At 41.0% G+C, this 17712-nt stretch overlaps 1 long non-coding RNA gene across 1 annotated transcript; it reads right to left on the minus strand.

Annotated features, from left to right (window-relative positions):
- On the minus strand, positions 61 to 11374 carry LOC110392361. The gene is made up of 3 exons (XR_002434329.1): positions 11291 to 11374; positions 9726 to 9818; positions 61 to 1130 (listed from the first exon to the last, which is right to left on the minus strand). It is a non-coding gene; the product is annotated as an uncharacterized LOC110392361 (long non-coding RNA).

Raw genomic sequence — 17712 nt, forward strand, 5'->3', positions numbered from 1 at the left:
ACGTCCCAGTGAACTCAATTAGTTTGACTGACCACTCAGCAAGACACATCAATTTTTATTAATAGGACTTCAATTAGAAGAGTGACTAAGTTCAGTATTTTATGAACAGTTTTAACTTCAGCTTAATTACAATCACGTGTTTCAGAATCAATTTAATGTCAACCCACAACCTCAAGCAGGTGGAAAGTGTGGGGAAACCGCCTCTCTGAGCTCAGGTCTCCACCTGAGGTTTAGTGCTAATTAACACTGCAGCAAAAACAAGCTCCCCAACATCCAGAAGACATCAGTGCAATGAAGCTTGTCCACCCCATTAACTTCAGTGCATTTTTCTGTCAGGCAACAAGGCACTTATTTTGGACAAACAAACAAATACTGAATGTTTATGTAATTTCATATACAACAGTTTATGCATCTATAGCAATGTAGCAATTTCTATAACAATAAGTGTAGTGCATTTCTTCTACATGCATAAAATGAATCATAAAGTACTAGAAGGGAACAACAGAGATTAGGTTTCAGTTCTTACATACAAAAAATAGAGAAGTAAAATCTAATTTCTTGTTAAAGGCTCATATTGAATTTTCCAGCATAAAAGTTAAAAGGTTATTGATGAAAATGAATGTGTGTATATGTGTATAATTATTAAAACAAAGGACCTGTGAAGAGCATTGTTCTTTCAAACCTTGTACTTCCTTCACTTTCAGTGTTGTTTGAAGAGGAGAAAAAACAATATGTGAATGTTTTAATAGTCACTTCAAGCTGATGAGAAAGGGTGACCTGTACTATTTTTGCAACAGGGCTTACAGATGTATAATACTACATAGCAGACATTATATCTTCTTTCATTTCATTGTTTCATTTACTAAAACAAGATTTTATGAGAATTTGATATTGTTGTCATTGACCTTTTCTCATGAAAACATTTACTATAACTTCCACCACCACTATTCTTTTCATTAGCTATAATGAAAGGTATAAGGAAATTAAATCTTTTATTTATGTTCTTTATATACTGATGTTTTTTTCCTGTAAAGTTTTGACTTAAGAAAAGACTCTTTAAAATGATCAGTAAACCAAGCGTGTGAAATATACCATCCGCTCCTAGAAACAGCCCTGGCATGCAGATAAGTCTGAAAAGAAGAAAAAAGAGGAAATATTTTACCAAACAAAAACCAAGGAACAAAATACAAAATGTCAGCTATAACAAACAACAACAAAATATATATATTTTGTTTTGAATCACAGTTTTTCATCCTACCATATCCCCTGCGAAAAGGGTTGCTGTTTTCCATTAGAAGACGCAAAGGAAGAACTGAAGACTACATGATAGAAGTGAGAGACAAATAGCCATTTCTTTGTCAAAGGAGCACTATTTTCAGTTTATTTGTCATACTCCATCTGTGTTTTGTTCTAAATTTGTTGTGGAGTTTGTGTCAGTGAAGATTTCCCACTAAGATGCTTCTTTAAGACAGCACTGTGTAGGGACTTGAAGGACTTGAAAAAGCAAGAGAATAGTTTTCAACAAATGGCTTACAGGCTAAAACAACAGAAACTTTGAGAATAAAATTACACATAAGGCTTAAGATGATCTAATGAGTTCCTACCACTGAAAGGGGAAAGTCTCCCTTTGCTTCCAAGCCTCTTAAGATACAACTTCTGGGCTCAGCTGCACACTTTCAATACCATGCCATGCCACTGGGTTTGCATGTCTGCTGGTGACTCCAAGAACCAGAGATCTCATTACACTCAGTGAAGGGTTGATTTGGCAACAGAAGTGACAGAAGAAAGCAGGAAAGGTCACTCAGTCATCCCTTCACTTCTGCCTGGAATGAGACGTTGGATTGACACAGCTATTCCTGCAGTCTAACTTAAGCTTAGAGTTTTGATGCAGGAAATACACAACTCCGCTGTGATTCAGGTGCAAACAAATATAAGCCCTCTGTTTTAAAAAGAGCTAAGCCACTTTAATCTCAGGCTATGAGCTGTGGCAGTGATGGGAACAATCTCTTTTTGTTTCTGCATTTATGATGTTGCTTTTACATCACTGTAAAAGAAATATTAGGCTATCAGCATGACAGTATGTGGGAGGCAGCAAAAATAATTTTGGAACATGTAAGAACTATAAGGAAGAAGTGGCCACACACAAAACTGTATATTATATTCCGGATTTCTGTCTAATCCTGTGCTATTTAAGACACCCACCCTTAAGAGGATGCACATTTAATGCTTTATCATATTCTACTTCTTTTACAATCTAAGAGCACTGAAAATGTTCTTGATTCAACTGCTGGAACCTTCTCAGTGACATAATGTGAAACATCAGCTATCCAAGGTGTATCTTGACTAAAGGGACATTTTCCACACAGGAAATTTGTGCCCAGGAAATGTAGTTATTTGTTCTTCACTGTGCTCATGTGATTCCTCTGTTGTATGGAAGTGCAGACTAGCAAAAAACAACTGCAACAACTTGAAGTTTGCCCTTAAGTCAAACAAATAGAGGTATGTTAGGAAGGAATTTTTACTCAGAGGGTGGGGAGAAGAAAACTTCAGAAATGGTCTGGATTTGTTTTGTTTTACTTTAATAAGAAGGAAATCTGTGTTCCCAGAGAGCATTACTGCTTTTCTTGCAACTCATGGCTTAAGGGAGAGCACCAACATCTCAGCTATAACTGTGGGAGCTGACGCCAATAGTGCAGACCTTGTAAAAGAAAAAACAAAAAGCACCTTGGAAGGTAAGAGAAGTTGCATATGTGGTTTGAAAGGCAGAATTTGGCCTCTGCGGATACCATTCATTCTAAAACAATATTCTCCTCTAGGATGCAGGCCAATCAAGCTATTTCAGGCAGGCAGAAGTATGTCTCTAAATCCTTACATAACCCTCCTCTTGCCGTAGAACCAAAGAACATAAGTCCTTAATTGTTAAAATTCCTCTTCACCCATTCTTTGGCCCACAAGTGATGTTTCCTGTACCAGGAACTTCATCACAATGCCAGTACTCACCAGGAGGAATTAACTAGCAAAGCGAAAGCATAACATGAATTTTGGTCTTCAGCCCAGTAAGAAAAAAACCTCATCAGTACAATGTCCCTTCTTCCTAGCTCAGAATGGAACTGTCTCACTTTTTCCACAATCACACTTACACTTTCTCATGAAGTATTTCAGAGCTTCTATAATAATGTAGTTCTACAATTACTCTTATGACATGGATCAATACTGAAGTATGTGTTCAGCGAAGATATAAAAAGATTAGTCTTTGTTCTCTATGCCTGCTAGTATGTCACCTTTTCCATTCCCTAGCATGCCTGAAAATCTTCATTCTGATATAGTTTTCCACAGCAATCACAGAACTACAATGATTCTGTGATTCTATGATCTACATTGCGCCTCATTCATCCTGTCTTGCTGAGGAATTCCAAGATAATGATATAATATAGGCAGTGCAATTCGTCATTTATTTGGTCCCAGTCCAGTGCGTTGATCACCACAAAATCACCTTTACCTCAGCTTGGTTTGTAGCCTCAGTGTGCTGAATTTATATGTGCTGAATGTACACCTTGTATACTGAGGACTGGTTACCACAAAGTTTCCATAGCGTACATTTTGGTTTTCAGTTAAACATTTTAATTTTTTCATGGAAAACAAAAACTAAATTACCACAGACATCCCAGTGCACCAGAAATGCACGGTCAATTATCTCACTCCTCAGATGAGGTTAGTAATTACAGTGCAACAAATTAACAGTGAACACAGGCTTTTTTTGTGTGCATGCTATCCAATTATAAATGAAGCTAATGAGTTTGAAAGATGAACCATAAGGTCTTTAAAGAGTGTACGCGGAAGGGAGGAGAATACAAAAGAAGCACCCATCCATGCACTCAGCTCTTGCTGTCATTTCTATACTGAATCTTTTCTGTTTTTAACTTGCCTATATTTGCTCAGTGATCAAAGGAAATATTAAAACACTCCACAAGCAAATTACCCAATAAATCAATATGAATTCAGCCTTGGCTCACTTACTGAGCTTGAGAGATAGATGAAACACTTTAACAACAACTTCCTGAAACTGCCCTGGGAGTCCTCATTTAGACTTCCATTTTCTAGGAAACCTTGGGAGTCTTGGAAATAGATGCTAGTGAGGATATTCTTCTACAAAAATATGTGACATTATGATTTTATGCTTTACTGTGTGGTTTTAAATTAAAGCACTGTGATGTTGATAATGAGACACAATTTTTATAAGGTGAATTAATCCCAGTTGTGCTGTCTGAAAATGCAGTTGTGTTGGGTAAGACCTTGTTTGTTTTAAACAGCTGTAAAAACAGGGCAGAGCTCATGCAAGATAAATTTTAAAAAAAGTGACATAACCAAATGCAGAGTATGAATTCTTGTGAAACCATCACCTTTTGTGCTACCGAGATTATCCATTTTCTGTAATGTCTGTTTGCTCATGTGACTGTACTCTGCGCTTTGGTGTTTTCTGTACAGTTTAATTCATATTAACATCCATAAGGCTATGCAAATTCCATTTAAGCAGTGACCTACCTTGTTTTTAGAATTTTTTTATTTTATTTTAATTTTTTTTTTGTGGTGACATCTCTTTGGCCTGTATGAGTTTAGATTTGGCCACAGATATTTTGGCAGATGTATTACTATTAAGTTTAGATCTTCTTCATTTTGGAAAGAACTTCTGGTTAGCTGAAGAATGTACAGGGCTGTAATGATGATGAGAATTAATTTTGGAAGAAACCTAGAAGAAACTTCATAAATTGACCATAAGTTTGCATAATTTTACCAAGACAGGACAGCTTTCCAAAGATGTAAGTCAAGACATATGGAGCAAACATGGAAAAAGCAGTAGACTGAATTCTACAACTGGTGCTTTTCCATGGCTCTAGTTTTTTTTTATGACTTTTCTTGTTTCTTTTGATGTTTTAATGGAATGTCTAATTTCCAAGGACAATGATGGCCATTGTATTACTTTTACTTCTGGTCTCCATCAAAAGATGTCTTCTCTGGCCATTTAGTTGTCTGTCAGCATTTGTGGAGAGCTATAGGAAGCAGTGGAGAGTACAGTAGTAAAGTCATGTAGTGCATTTGGAGGGCTTGCACATTGTCATTTAATTCTTCTGGCTTTACCTAGAACACCTGATACTTGGATACACATCTGTGTGGAGGTTGTTCTAGAACATTTAGCATTACAGTAGAGAGTAAGATTGATCTACAACTATCTGAAGGGAGGTTATGATGAGGTGAGAGTTGGCCTCTTCTCCCATTAACTAGCAATAGCACTAGAGGGAATGGCCTCAAGTTGTGCCAGGGGAGATTCAGGCTGGACATTAGGAAATACTACTTTTCCGAGAGAGTAATCAGGTGCTGGAATAGGCTGCCCAGGGAGGTGGTGGAGTCACTGTCCCTGGAGGAGTTCAATAAATGTTTAGATGTTGTACTGAGGGACATGGTTTAGTGGGAAATATTGTTGATATGTGGACGGTGGGACAGGTCTCTCAGAGGTCTTTTCCAACCTTGGTCATTCTATGATTCAATGATTCTATGATCTGACTGCAAAGCATACGTCAGCTGGAAATGCCATATTAGTCAACTGAAAACAGGAACACCTGGGTATTATTTGAACATCAGTTTTCTGTGTAATGGTGTTCTGTTTAGCTAGTTTTCAGATAGTATTTACAATTCTATTTCAGAATACATTAATGTTTTAAAAGCCTTAAAAAAAACCTATCTGTAGCCAAATCCACAGATTTTTTTTCCTTGGAAGACAAGACATGTAGGGTAACTCTTTGTGTCTCTTAAGTGTCTATAAAAGAGATCATATGAATTTGAAGTCTAGTGCAAGAGACGTTTTGTGGTCCAAAAGTTCAGAATACAGATCACGTTTCATGATTGAGAAAATATTTCAGAATAGGTCATTTCACATTTGAATTATGGCGTTTATTAGAACTACTTTTTAAAAAGTTTTTACATGTTTTTTTAATTTGTACTTATTATGGTGTCCAAAACAATAATTCAAATAACTTCTTTTCTTTCATTTTTCTTTTTCTTTCCCCATGGCTTCAAACAGATAACTTGAAGCTTCCTTAAACTTTGAAACATGAGGAACACATTTTGCTCCTCTATTTCAAGACAACAGGGAAAAATATTCTCATGAAAATAATTTTAAGTTAGTCCTTCAGTCTGGTACCAGCAGAAGGTAGGAAATGCAGCATTTAAATGCAATATGAAGTTCAAGTATGTCTGTACTTAGAAAGGTTCAACCTCTATCTTCAATGTCATCAGGCTTTGAAACTGCAGAAAACTGCAGAAAGTAGACAAAATGTTCATGATTATATTTCTCCATTTTGGGGTAAGTGGAAAATGAATCCCTTTCTGTCAGTACAGAGACTTTGTTGACCAGCCCTGTAGTGCCCTATAGCCCCCAGTTCTGGACTCTGCTGGTGGGGAAGGAGTAGCCACAGCCACCTGGCAGCCCCTCGCCAAGCCTGTAGGTCCACCTGCCATGGGCAGATCCCCATTCCATCCTTTGACACAGACAGCCCTAGGATGTAGGGAAAGAGTTCGGAAAGGCTCTGGGTTCCTCTGTGAGACTTCCCCTCCCTCCAGTATCAGCAAAGCTTCCAACTACAATATTGATCTTAGCTGAAAATACACCTGTATATTAGCTTTGCTGTTCATATTTCTGAGGTAGAGCTCTCTCTGCACCTACACTGAATGGTGGCAGATGGCTTTCCAGGTAAAAAAATGGCTTTCTGTTTCAGCTAAGGTCCTGTGGACAGGGTGAGTGCACCAGACTCAGGACTCTACTGACCAAGCTCAGACCTGAAATTTCAGAAGGATCTACCAGTGGAGATCAACAGTTCATGCTTTTTTGGCAGCAACACCAACACCAACAGTTCATGCTATTTTGGCAGCAGCTATCCATCCCAGTGAGGTATTCAGGGATTGTTTTCCCAGTGCAGTGCATGCTCATTTCAGTTACACTGAAACATAATATTTTCTTTCTGACACACAATTTGAGATTTTCTTTTACAAATTTTTCAGTGTACATTTTTATTTCTTAACCTTTTCCAAGGCTTCTCCAAATATTGATCTGCAGTCAGCAAACATTTTCTTTCTTCTGATTTTATGTAGTCTTTATGTATTTACGGATATTTTTAGAAGGGCTCTCACACTGCAGGGAGAATTTTAGTCTTGCAATCAGTCATACATTAAAATTTTCCTTCTGAAAACAGGAATTCTTTGCCTCCAATTTTGGAGTAATACATAATAAGTACAAAAATAAATATATGTATTAAAAAAGTATCAACTGATGGCTTAAAAATAGACCTTTTGAATATATATCAGAGGTATATTCTCTTTGAAACATATTTTACAACCATCTAAGCAGAAATAGCTCCTGGCCCAGGTTAATGGCTATAAAGCTCTAAAGAATATAACATTAATTTTCTCAATTTAAAAGTTTAAACCAAATGCAATTCCTATCAAACAACAACACACCTTCCTAGCTGGCACATGCACTGAACATCAATGGTCTTATTTTCTTACCACAAACTGATATTTAAAAACGAAAAAGCAGCTCTCTTGTTAAGAACAAACAGTTCATTTAAATAGAATTCATAGCTTTCATGCCATGTTTGGGATCTTGAAAATTTAATTTATCTGTGGGAGGAAGAAGTGTTCTCCCTTCCTTGCCCAAATGCAACTTTCCTCCAACTGCAGGACTTCTTCCTGCAGTCTCACAGATGACCTCCCATGACTGCAGCAGGTGCACATGCTGTCTGCTCCCTTTACAGGTAATACTTCTGCAGAGCACCAGTACACAAGTAGCTTCTTTGAGGAGCTGCTGTTTCTCCAGTACCTTGTCTTCCTTCCCAGTTAGGGGACAAACAGAACAAGTTGCAAATGCACAGCACTGTAGCAGCCCTGTATAGCCTTTCAGGCCCGTTCACCTGGTGGAAGGAGAGGTGAAATATTGCACCTCTCCTTCCACCACCGTGTATTTCAGTTGCACTAGCTGAGATGGGCTTTGGACGTGTCTGGACACTGCAAATGATGATTGGTTTATTTTGACCAATAAGCAATTGGTGAGCAATTGGTGAGCTCTTGGTGTACTCTTGTGAGGATGGGAGAGGAAAGTGAACTGCTGTGAAAAGGCCTGAAGAGCTGTGGATGGTCATCCACACTCACAGGGTGGTCTGCCAGTGAAGGTGAGGGGACAGCAGCCCCAGTCCAAGCAGAGCCCGCTCTATGACCACAAATTTAGAAAACATCTAATCCAGCTCCATACAGAAGCCTGCTTTAACTGCGCAAGGAAGACTCAGGCTAAGACACAGTCACAAGATAAATAAGAACATATTTTTTCCCAAAACATGTTTTTCCTTTCCCTGTCACAATGGCAAAAACTAATTTAAAAAGTATGTGCTTATAATAAGGTTGAGCAAGGTCCCATTGGGCCTCGGGTCTTCCTAATTTATTCAGTACTCTCGGGTGGGGTCTTGGACATTTTGGTCACCTTTCCTTGCCAGTGGGGTCAGCTGCTTCCTCTGCGTTGATGTGTGTGCATATGAGAGAGGGAGACAACAGCAGTAAGGTGTTGGCACATACTTCTTCACTGCCTGCCCTGGAATTCAGCAATGCCTTAGCAGACTGTTCAGCAAGCCACAGGAACCAGCAGGCGTAAGTGCTTGCAGATATTCTAATTAGGAGTAAACTAATGAGAGAGAGACCTCTTCGGGGAAACCTCATTTTGGCTTTCCAGTACTTGAAGGGAGCTTACACACAACAAGGGGACCAAAAGTCTGATAGCGATAGGACAAGGGGGAATTACTTTAAACTAAAAGACAGAATACTTAGGTTAGATGTTAGGAAGAATTTTTTTTACTCAGAGGGCAGTGAGGCACTGGCACAGGCTGCCCAGAGAAGCTGTGGGTGCACCATCCCTGTCGGTGTTCAAGGCCAGGTTGGATGGAGCCCTGGGCAGCTTGATCTGGTGGGTGGCAGCCCTACCCTAGGCAGGGGCTTGGGGCCAGATAGGCTTTGAGGTCTCTTCCAACCTAAGCCATTCTAAGCCATTCTGTGATTCTATGGTTCTGTGAGAGAGTTTGGACAAGGAGGGAAGAAGAGTAAATAACTACATGTAAAGAGTTTGAAGTCACAAACCTGGCATACAACCCTTGTCTCCAAGCCTGCTCTGCTCCTGCCATTTACCCTGTCCTGGGGGCTGATAGAGCAGGAAGCACGATGCTGGGTCCCTAGCAGAGGAGACTGTGGGACACAGAGGTAGAGGAGGAAAGAACAGCAAGTGGAGCAACTGTAGCTGCTGGAGAGAGTTTAAATCCTTCACACATTGTGGCTTCCTGCGAGTCAACAGCATCTGAATGTCATATCTCTTTTCTAGCAGTAAAATGCCAGACATAGCTACCTTCCATTCAGCTCTCCATAAAGACCTATCAGGTCTTTTGTGAATATTCTGCAATTAAAATGGGATTCCTGTTATGTGCAAGGGCCCCTTTCCTGAGAATGTTTCAGGACCAAGCCCTAGTTTACTAGGAGAAAATTAGAATAACGTCAGAGCTATTATCTCCCTGGGACACATGCTCGAACCCATTTATCTGCTAAGTTTCTCCTTTCCAACTACAGGCAGTAGGAGACGAACATCCCCAGAGGGGGGGGGTGGAGGGAATGAAAGAGGTTATTGTCACAGAGAGAGTAACCTGCAAAATCTGCAAAGCTGCCTTCATCTTTTCCCTTTGCTGTCCAGTGTTCCATCAACTTAGCTCAGCTGTTGGTATTTTCCATTAGGCTTACTGTCAAAATAAAAATAAAAAGGGAAGATAGTGGCTGAAAGGGAGAGAGAGGGAGAAGAGACCAAACATCTTTAATTTATAGTTTCAAAAAGGATTATGTTAAATTCCCTTTTTTATGCTTCCACAGTTTGCTAACGTTTACACTTAATCTCACTTTGATGCTTACCAGTATCTACTTTAGCATAATCTGTCTCCTACCCTCATTCTTCTATTCTGACTAAAATGTGACATAACCACAAGATCCAGCTCTTAAAGATACAGGATCATATTTTGCTTTTCCCTCAGTTATGCTGACAACCGCCAGCACTATGCCAGCAGATAGTGAGACCTTTCACAAGGGAAATGAATGTCTTTGTGGAATGCTCCACACGTCTGCTCCTGTTCTTGTATTTTAATAATCAAGAGGTTACACAAGTCAAAAAAGAAGGTTAACCAGTAAAGAGCTTAATAGTGATATAGAATGTACATTCAGAGGCTAGTTGGGCATAGCAGTAGTCTCAGGAGAGACTGTATCTGTACATTTTCCCCAGCACAAGAAAGATGTGGAGCTATTGGAACAGGTCCAGAGCAGAATAACAAAGACACTCAGAGGACTGGAGCACCTCTTTTCTAAAGAAAGGCTAAGACAGCTGGGCTTGTTCAGCCTGGAGAAGAGGGAGACCACACTGTGGCCTCCCAGTACCTGAGGGAAACTTCTAAGCAGGAGGAGGTCTGACATTTAACAGTCTGACAGTAATAGGACAAGGGAGAATGGCTTTAAACTAAAAGACAGAATACTTAGGTTAGATGTTAGGAATATTTTTTTTTACTCAGAGGGCAGTGAGGCACTGGCACAGGCTGCCCAGAGAAGCTGTGGGTGCCCCATCACCAGAGGTGTTCAGGGCCAGGTTGGATGGAACCCTGGGCACCCTAAGCTGGTGGGTGGCAGCCCTGCCCACGGCGGGGGCTTGGAGCTGGATAGGCTTTGAGGTCCCTTCCAACCTAAGCCATTCTATGATTCTGATTTTTTTCTACTCTTTTTGAAGTGTTATTTGGTTTCTAAACCACCTTCTAATGTACACTATATACTACACTTGTTACCACTGTGGTGGTACCCACCATTGCTCAGATAAAATTTGTCCTACATGCCTGCAGCATCCAGCCATCTGCATGCCCACATTAGCACAAGTGTCACGGCGTTATCTAAGGATCTGTGTTCGTGACAGGGGGACAACAAGCCCCCAGGCCCGGAAAAGAGAGAAAGGAGAAAAAAAAACTGCCGGCGCTGTAGGGGCCAGCCCGGAGCAGTCCGGCGGCTAACGCGGCAGGGGACCCGCCCTGGGGAAGACAAAGGGAAAAGGGGAAAGGTAGGGAACTCGTAGACGGGTCTAAAACAAAACAGCGGCACCAATCTGAAGAGAAACGTCAATTTACTAAATATATCGGAATTGAGGGCAATAAATCAGAGAGAGTTACAAAGCTGAGATTCTTACACAGTAAGCTGCAGGGGAACCACGTGCTTCTCATCCGCATAGCATGAGACTCATGGCCTGCCAGGCGGCTTCACCACCCCCTCCAGACGCAAAGACCCCTGGGGCCTGCAGCTCCTCCCCTCCCGCTCGGAGAACCAAAATACCCGAAAAAAGGCAGTCCGCGGAGAACAGGGCATTAACTCTTTAACTGCCAGTATTTGACATGATGTAATGATGTGGAATACCAACAACCAGGAAAAAATCACAAAACCGTGACAACAAGGCACCAGATATTTCCTGGAAAGAGCCAGGTCTGGGCCAGTGAGGCCACGGAGCTCCCAGCTGCACCAGCCTGACCTGCTGGATTGCCAGGAAGAGACACCAGTTAAGGGTTCAGAGTTGTAATGAGTCTACAGGAGGCAGGGAAGCTGCACTGGCTGGAGAAGAGTAGCCAGTCCTCACCCCCTAAAATAGAGCAGTGTCAAATGAGGATGGGAGTACTCACAGTCCAATGTGCCCCTCGATAAATCAGCTCCTGTGAAAATACCACGTAGGGGTTTCCCAACATCCTGCGGCTGTGTATCTCCTTAGTAGGAACAGATTTTTAAAGTGTGTAGTTTGGTGTTGCTGAACCTCCACTCTTACTTTTGGCTCAACAAGTCCCAGAGGCTGAATTCAGAGCATGAACTTGAGAGCCAGAAGAGCACAAAGGTAGGGCTTGGAAATGCAAGTTTAATTTCCCCTAACTTTGGGCATTTCTGATGAGGAAATCTATAGCTGAGCAAGCTGTTTGGGCAGTCAGTGAAGAGTCACTTCAGACACCTGAGTCTGGGACCTGCACAGCTGTACTGAGGCTACAGCAGAGATTGGCTCCTCCATGAGAGCAAGGGGCAGGCCTAGACTGTTCAGCACTTTATGCTAGCATGAAATTTGTCTATTTTTTTCTCATTTCCATCCATTCTTTGCAGTTTGGCTCAGTTTTCTGCTTCTATATTACAAATACAACTGCATTTTATAGAAGGTTACCGCTTTTGTGTTCCACATTTCTTCTTCCATACACTCGTCTCCTGTGAAAAAAAAAATAAATATGACTGCATCATTTTCTCTGTTCACGGGACTCTGTTTAATCAATGCATCAAAATGCATACAATTACTTACCATAACTTGAGCTTGCACTAATATTGCACCCTCCCTTTGCTCTAGTTTCAGCTAAAACAGCACTGACAGCACACTGATGTTTGGTTGTTGATGAGTAATGAGTGCTTGCCCAGGGCTGAGCTAGGCTGCTTGGTGGGGCAGAGATGCCACCATAATGGTACAGAGCAGGGGGCGGGCCACACTGCAAGCTGTGCTGGACCACATGCACCTCACGGCCCATGAACTGAACATTCCTGAATTAATCCCACCATATCACTGGTGTTGCACAGCTCTCCTACTGTGGGACCTTTGAGTGGGCCCGAATGCAAACACTGGACTGGGTCTGGTGTCTTGCCAGCTCCCACTGTATTCTCCTCTGACTGTAGATGGTGCTCACTCTCTGCAGCCTGTAGATCTGGAGCATTTGTCTTTTCTGCAGTCTGGATAGCCATACCACTGCACCCTCTCAATGCTGAGCTCTTCCAGTTAGACCCAAGTTATTTGAGATACAAATTCTGCTTGATGGAACCTAATATCTGAAGCCTGGCTTAAAGGCAGAATGTTCAAATAGCTGTGTGAACATAGACATATGAGACAAACGGATAAGCATCTTGCTTTACATTAGATATTTGCATGCTTCTCCAAAAAGAATATTCATAAAACCTGTATCTATAGATTAAAACCTACTGCTACTTTCAATTGAGCCTGATATAATGATTTGGCTCCAGGGGAAGTCAAACCAGAAGCATCTTTTCGACTGTTTGCAAAATTCTTCTGAGCGCTGTGAGCTCAGCTAACAGAAGTACTAAATCCAGGCCATCCTTGGTTTGGACTTCAGTATCCACACCATACTTAATGAGGTTTATAAAGCACGGTTCTGTTCACCACATATCTTGTTACAGGGGCACAATCAATTCTGAGTGGAAACTAGGCTTCCTGACCTACAAAAATTTTTCTAACATCAGAAATGTTTTATTTATGTTAAGACAAATCCAACATCTTTTAGAGAAAGAGGGAGAAAGGTTCTGCTTCACTACTTTTGTGAAAGGGGTTTCACTTTTTGTAATTACTCATTAAGAATGAAGAAGGCATTACTCAGGGATATAACATTCTCATGGGATGTGGAGGAGCCAGGTTTGGCTCCCTGCCTCAGTTAATACTGGTTTACTTGGAAGAAATTTAGTGCTTACAGCAGAGGTATTGGAAGAGCTCTCTCCGATGCAGTCAACAGACAGATAAGGCTCTTGTCTCAAATATGGGAGTTATGAGGGCTTGAATCTGTGTTTTGCATACCTTGTAGAAATGCAGTGGAAAATTTCATCCATCCACTGAGGCTTGGATGTTTGACTAGTAGTTCCTGCTGGGGCATAGAAGCATTTCCTCCCAGAATTAGTACATGTTTCCCTTACTTCAGAAAATTTCAGTTTTGTTTAACTGATGCTTTCCATGAAGAAACATCCTCCTCATCCAATTCCCTACTAAGTCTAGACTACCCAAATCTCATTGATTTTCCTATTTACAAAAGGGAGACAGCACTTTCTACCTCTCCTTTGCATTAATGCTATCATTGTCTATAAGTACTTATCTTTTTTTTAGCCACAAGTGATGCACAAGAAATGGGTCAGCGTGACATCCCCCACAGTTTGGCTATTGTGTAATACAGAAACAGCTGGGAAACATGGTAGTGGTTCAACCTGCACTGAACTAAATTGACTTAGCAACAGGCAATTGTTCATCATACAGACAAGAGCTAGATCTCTCACATGGCAGCCAGTACAACTAGTTCACTGGAGGTTTGCTGCAAGCATAGAACTAATGAGACTATTCTCTTGGTCTCTTGGCACTTGATAGCATGGCCCAAGAGGCAAGGAGCAGCTGATACGGATTTTCACAAATGACAAATACAAATATCAGAGAGGTAAGGTTGCTGTAGTGTGATTCCATACTGCCTTGCTCCACAGGGATGAAAGGCAGTTTTGTTTCTCACGGAGGGAGCTTCTCTAAGTAGTATGCTCACATTCTCCATATGTACACACATATGCGTATACAATTATACATGTAATTCTGTAAGGAATTTGCTGTTCTTTTTCCATTACATTTGCTTTTAAGCTTTTGTGCCAAGCAGAGGACAGAGGAAAATGACAGTGCTTCAAAAAGAAACCAGCTCACACCCTACTAAGCACTGAGAAAGGTGATTTGTTTGTGCTGTCACTTGTCCACTGTGCCATACACAATCAAGAAATCTTGGCAGATAATAAGCACCATATGCTATTAATTTTGGCAGTTTGTGGGTGCGAGGCACAGGAGAGGAAGCCAGTTCTTGAATGGGGTGCAGAAATATAACAGGCTGCACTGCAAACTGGATTTTCCCCTGAGGCAATGTCTGACACAATTGGCAGCTCATTTCTCTTGCCTTTGGATGTGAGCTACTGCTGAATGCCTCCCTTGTGTTAGGGCTGGTACTGAGCTCAAGGTGGGCCTCTTGCCAATGATCACAGTTCCCATTAACTGGAATATACATTAACTTGAGAGATTGTGGACCTCTCAAGTGAGGGAATGATCTGCTGTATGCATCCATTATTTCTCTGGAGAAGGAGCTCTGTTGTGTGCCTATTGTTCACTCACAGAATCTGTTTGTTTGGTCCTTTTCTTTTAGGTACGGGGGTCAGGGAGAGAGGAACTGACATTATTGAAAACAGTTCCATAAAGGCCCTGGGCCAGTTTCATCTCTGTACTGCAGTATTTCAGGCTGTGCCACTGCACTGGGCAGCCTCAGGCTGCTTGGGATGGGGACATACCTCAGCAAGAAGCAGCTCCTTGAGCCCTGCAGAGCAGCTGGGAGTTTGCATCTGCCTCTGCCTCACCACGTATGTGTGTACAAGGTGAGAAGATGCCCTGGGAGCCTGAGCAGAGAGAAGGATCAGAGCTGAGAAGAAAGTCTCTTGGAAGTGCAATGGTTCAAAGCAGTTATAAGAGCCCTTCTGAACGTAAGACTCTATCCATGATTTACATTCACTTTTGTTGCTTAATCCTTGAATGAATCTGCCATCCTGGACAGTTTTTAGCTATAAACATGAGTTGTTAAATCAATGAGTTGTCTATCCTGAAGCCTACAGTATAGTTTCTGACTTTAAGATGCTATTCACTTCATACATAAAGAAAAAAAAAAACTGTTCACATGTGAGAAAATATGTCCTGAACAGCCAACTCTTCCTGTGTTCAAGGCATTGATTTCTAGTTTGGTCTGTGCAGTCTAGAATATTTAATTGGTCTTGACCTCCTTTCCATCTCCAGCCTGTGTATTATCTACTGTGCTGTCAGTAAAGCCGTCTGTATCAGCTCTTCTTACTAGATCAAGTCGTTGATTCACAAAAGAGAGATGAGGAAAGCCCTGGAGAAATGAGGAGCGAGTATATGCTGCTGTTTTTCTTTCCCCACTTCCTTCCAGTATAAAAACATGTCTTGAGTTTTAACTTCGAGGAGTTGGTCATTTTTTCACCTCCTTAAGGCACTAAACAAATCTGTGTGCTAAACATCCCAACTGATCAGGTCATTTGGCAATGAATTGGGATGTGGCCTGTTGAATAAAACAAAGGGAAAATACCTCTCTCTCTTCCTTTGTCCTTGTGGCTCAGTACAGAGTCATGGCATGGAGAACTGATTCAACACCAAAGATCCCAGAACAAATTAAGTCTCTCATGTTATTGATATGACACAGTCTCTGTTCAAAGCATTTTATAGCCTAAAGAGGTAAAGAGATGAGTAACAAGGGCAGCATTGCCTTCCTTTTTATCACACATGGAGAAGTCAGTGATTTACTTAAAGTTTGCCTTTTGCTTGAAGCTTACGCTACACAGAGAAAGATGGGTCTCTGAATACCTCTTGAAGACCTTTGACACAAAATTCTTCTCATATTTGAAAATCTTACTGCTTCAGAAAATAATTAATTAGTTCTCTGAAGGCCTGACAGTCAAGCATGCTAATAGCTTGGAAAAATAATTTCTTCATCTCTGAAGATCTGAATGTGTTCAGTTGATCTGATGAGTGAGGCGTTCATAAGGCTTTCTATTTTTTCAGGATATTTTATCTCCCTGCATCTTCCCTACCTGCAAGGTAGATTGAAGGGCTTTTTTAAGCAGCTAGAAATGACTGGGATTTAATTTTTCAGAAGAAATTAAATTGGTCTATGATTTCTGAAAGTAAAAATAAGTTTTCTGGGGCAGGAATGCTCATTTTGTGAAGGGGAATGCTTAGTCTACAGATTAGGGCATGTTAAAGTTCAGACATTGCTTTGCAGCTCAGCTGTTGCATCTCTCCTTGTTTTGCCCAAGTGGCTGTTTGAGGAGAAAGGAAGAGCTGGAATGCTCTAATTCTTCTATGTGGAGGGAAGGGTCTGAGTTTTTCTCTCATCATACTCATGTTTGAAGTCACCAGCACTTCACTAAGGAGTTGCACCGGTGCTACACTGCAGTCAGCAGAAAAAGTTTTCAGAGCAGGAACAACTGAAATTTAACCTTTATTTTGCACTTCCCATTGATTTGAGCTTTATTGCAGACCTTCTGTGAAGAGCCCAGTTCTGTTCAGTGCCTCTGTCTTTATGTTAATTCCATAACCTTGTGTGCATCTGACACTTATTCTTAATTCCACTCCTCTTCTGTCATCCTCTTTTAATGATCTAGCCTCATCCCACTCCCATTTGACTCTTCACATCATGCAACTGCATTATTCCCTACCTCTAATGCTATCATCACCTAATCCATCTTGACTGTGTCTCTCATCTCACAGATCTTGCAATTATTAGCCAGAGACTTTGCCTCTCTCCTTACTTCAGAACAATTCCTTCCACAGTTTTAGCAAATTTATGAATTCAGAGTCATACTCCAACTAAAACAGAAAAGCTGTAGAGCTCTGGTCTGGCTGTTCTTGTGGTAATAAGCTTGTATTTATCATTTGGTGTTTCTTTCCTCTCCAAAGATGGCATCAGTTATTCTTGGTTTTGTATTGCCAAATTCTGTTTTTCTTTTGGTTTGGATTTAACATTTCATGGCCATATTTACTGAAAAGATTTTTTTCTGATGTTCTGAGGATTCAGTCATGAAACTCCACCTGTGAATGTTCACTGTGGTCATTACTGACTTTCTAGGCTGAAAAGCAGGAAATTCTCTGCATAGCTGACCTTCCTCTATGTTTTTAGCAGGGACTTGTGACACAAAATTCTAGTCTGCTTCATTTCAAACCTTGTCCTACAGTAAGTAGCACTGCTAAGAGCATTTTCTGTTGCTCAACTGCAAGTCATGGACTTGATG

This window comes from Numida meleagris, chromosome 1 (genome assembly GCF_002078875.1).
Source record: "Numida meleagris isolate 19003 breed g44 Domestic line chromosome 1, NumMel1.0, whole genome shotgun sequence".
Lineage (NCBI taxonomy): Eukaryota > Metazoa > Chordata > Aves > Galliformes > Numididae > Numida > Numida meleagris.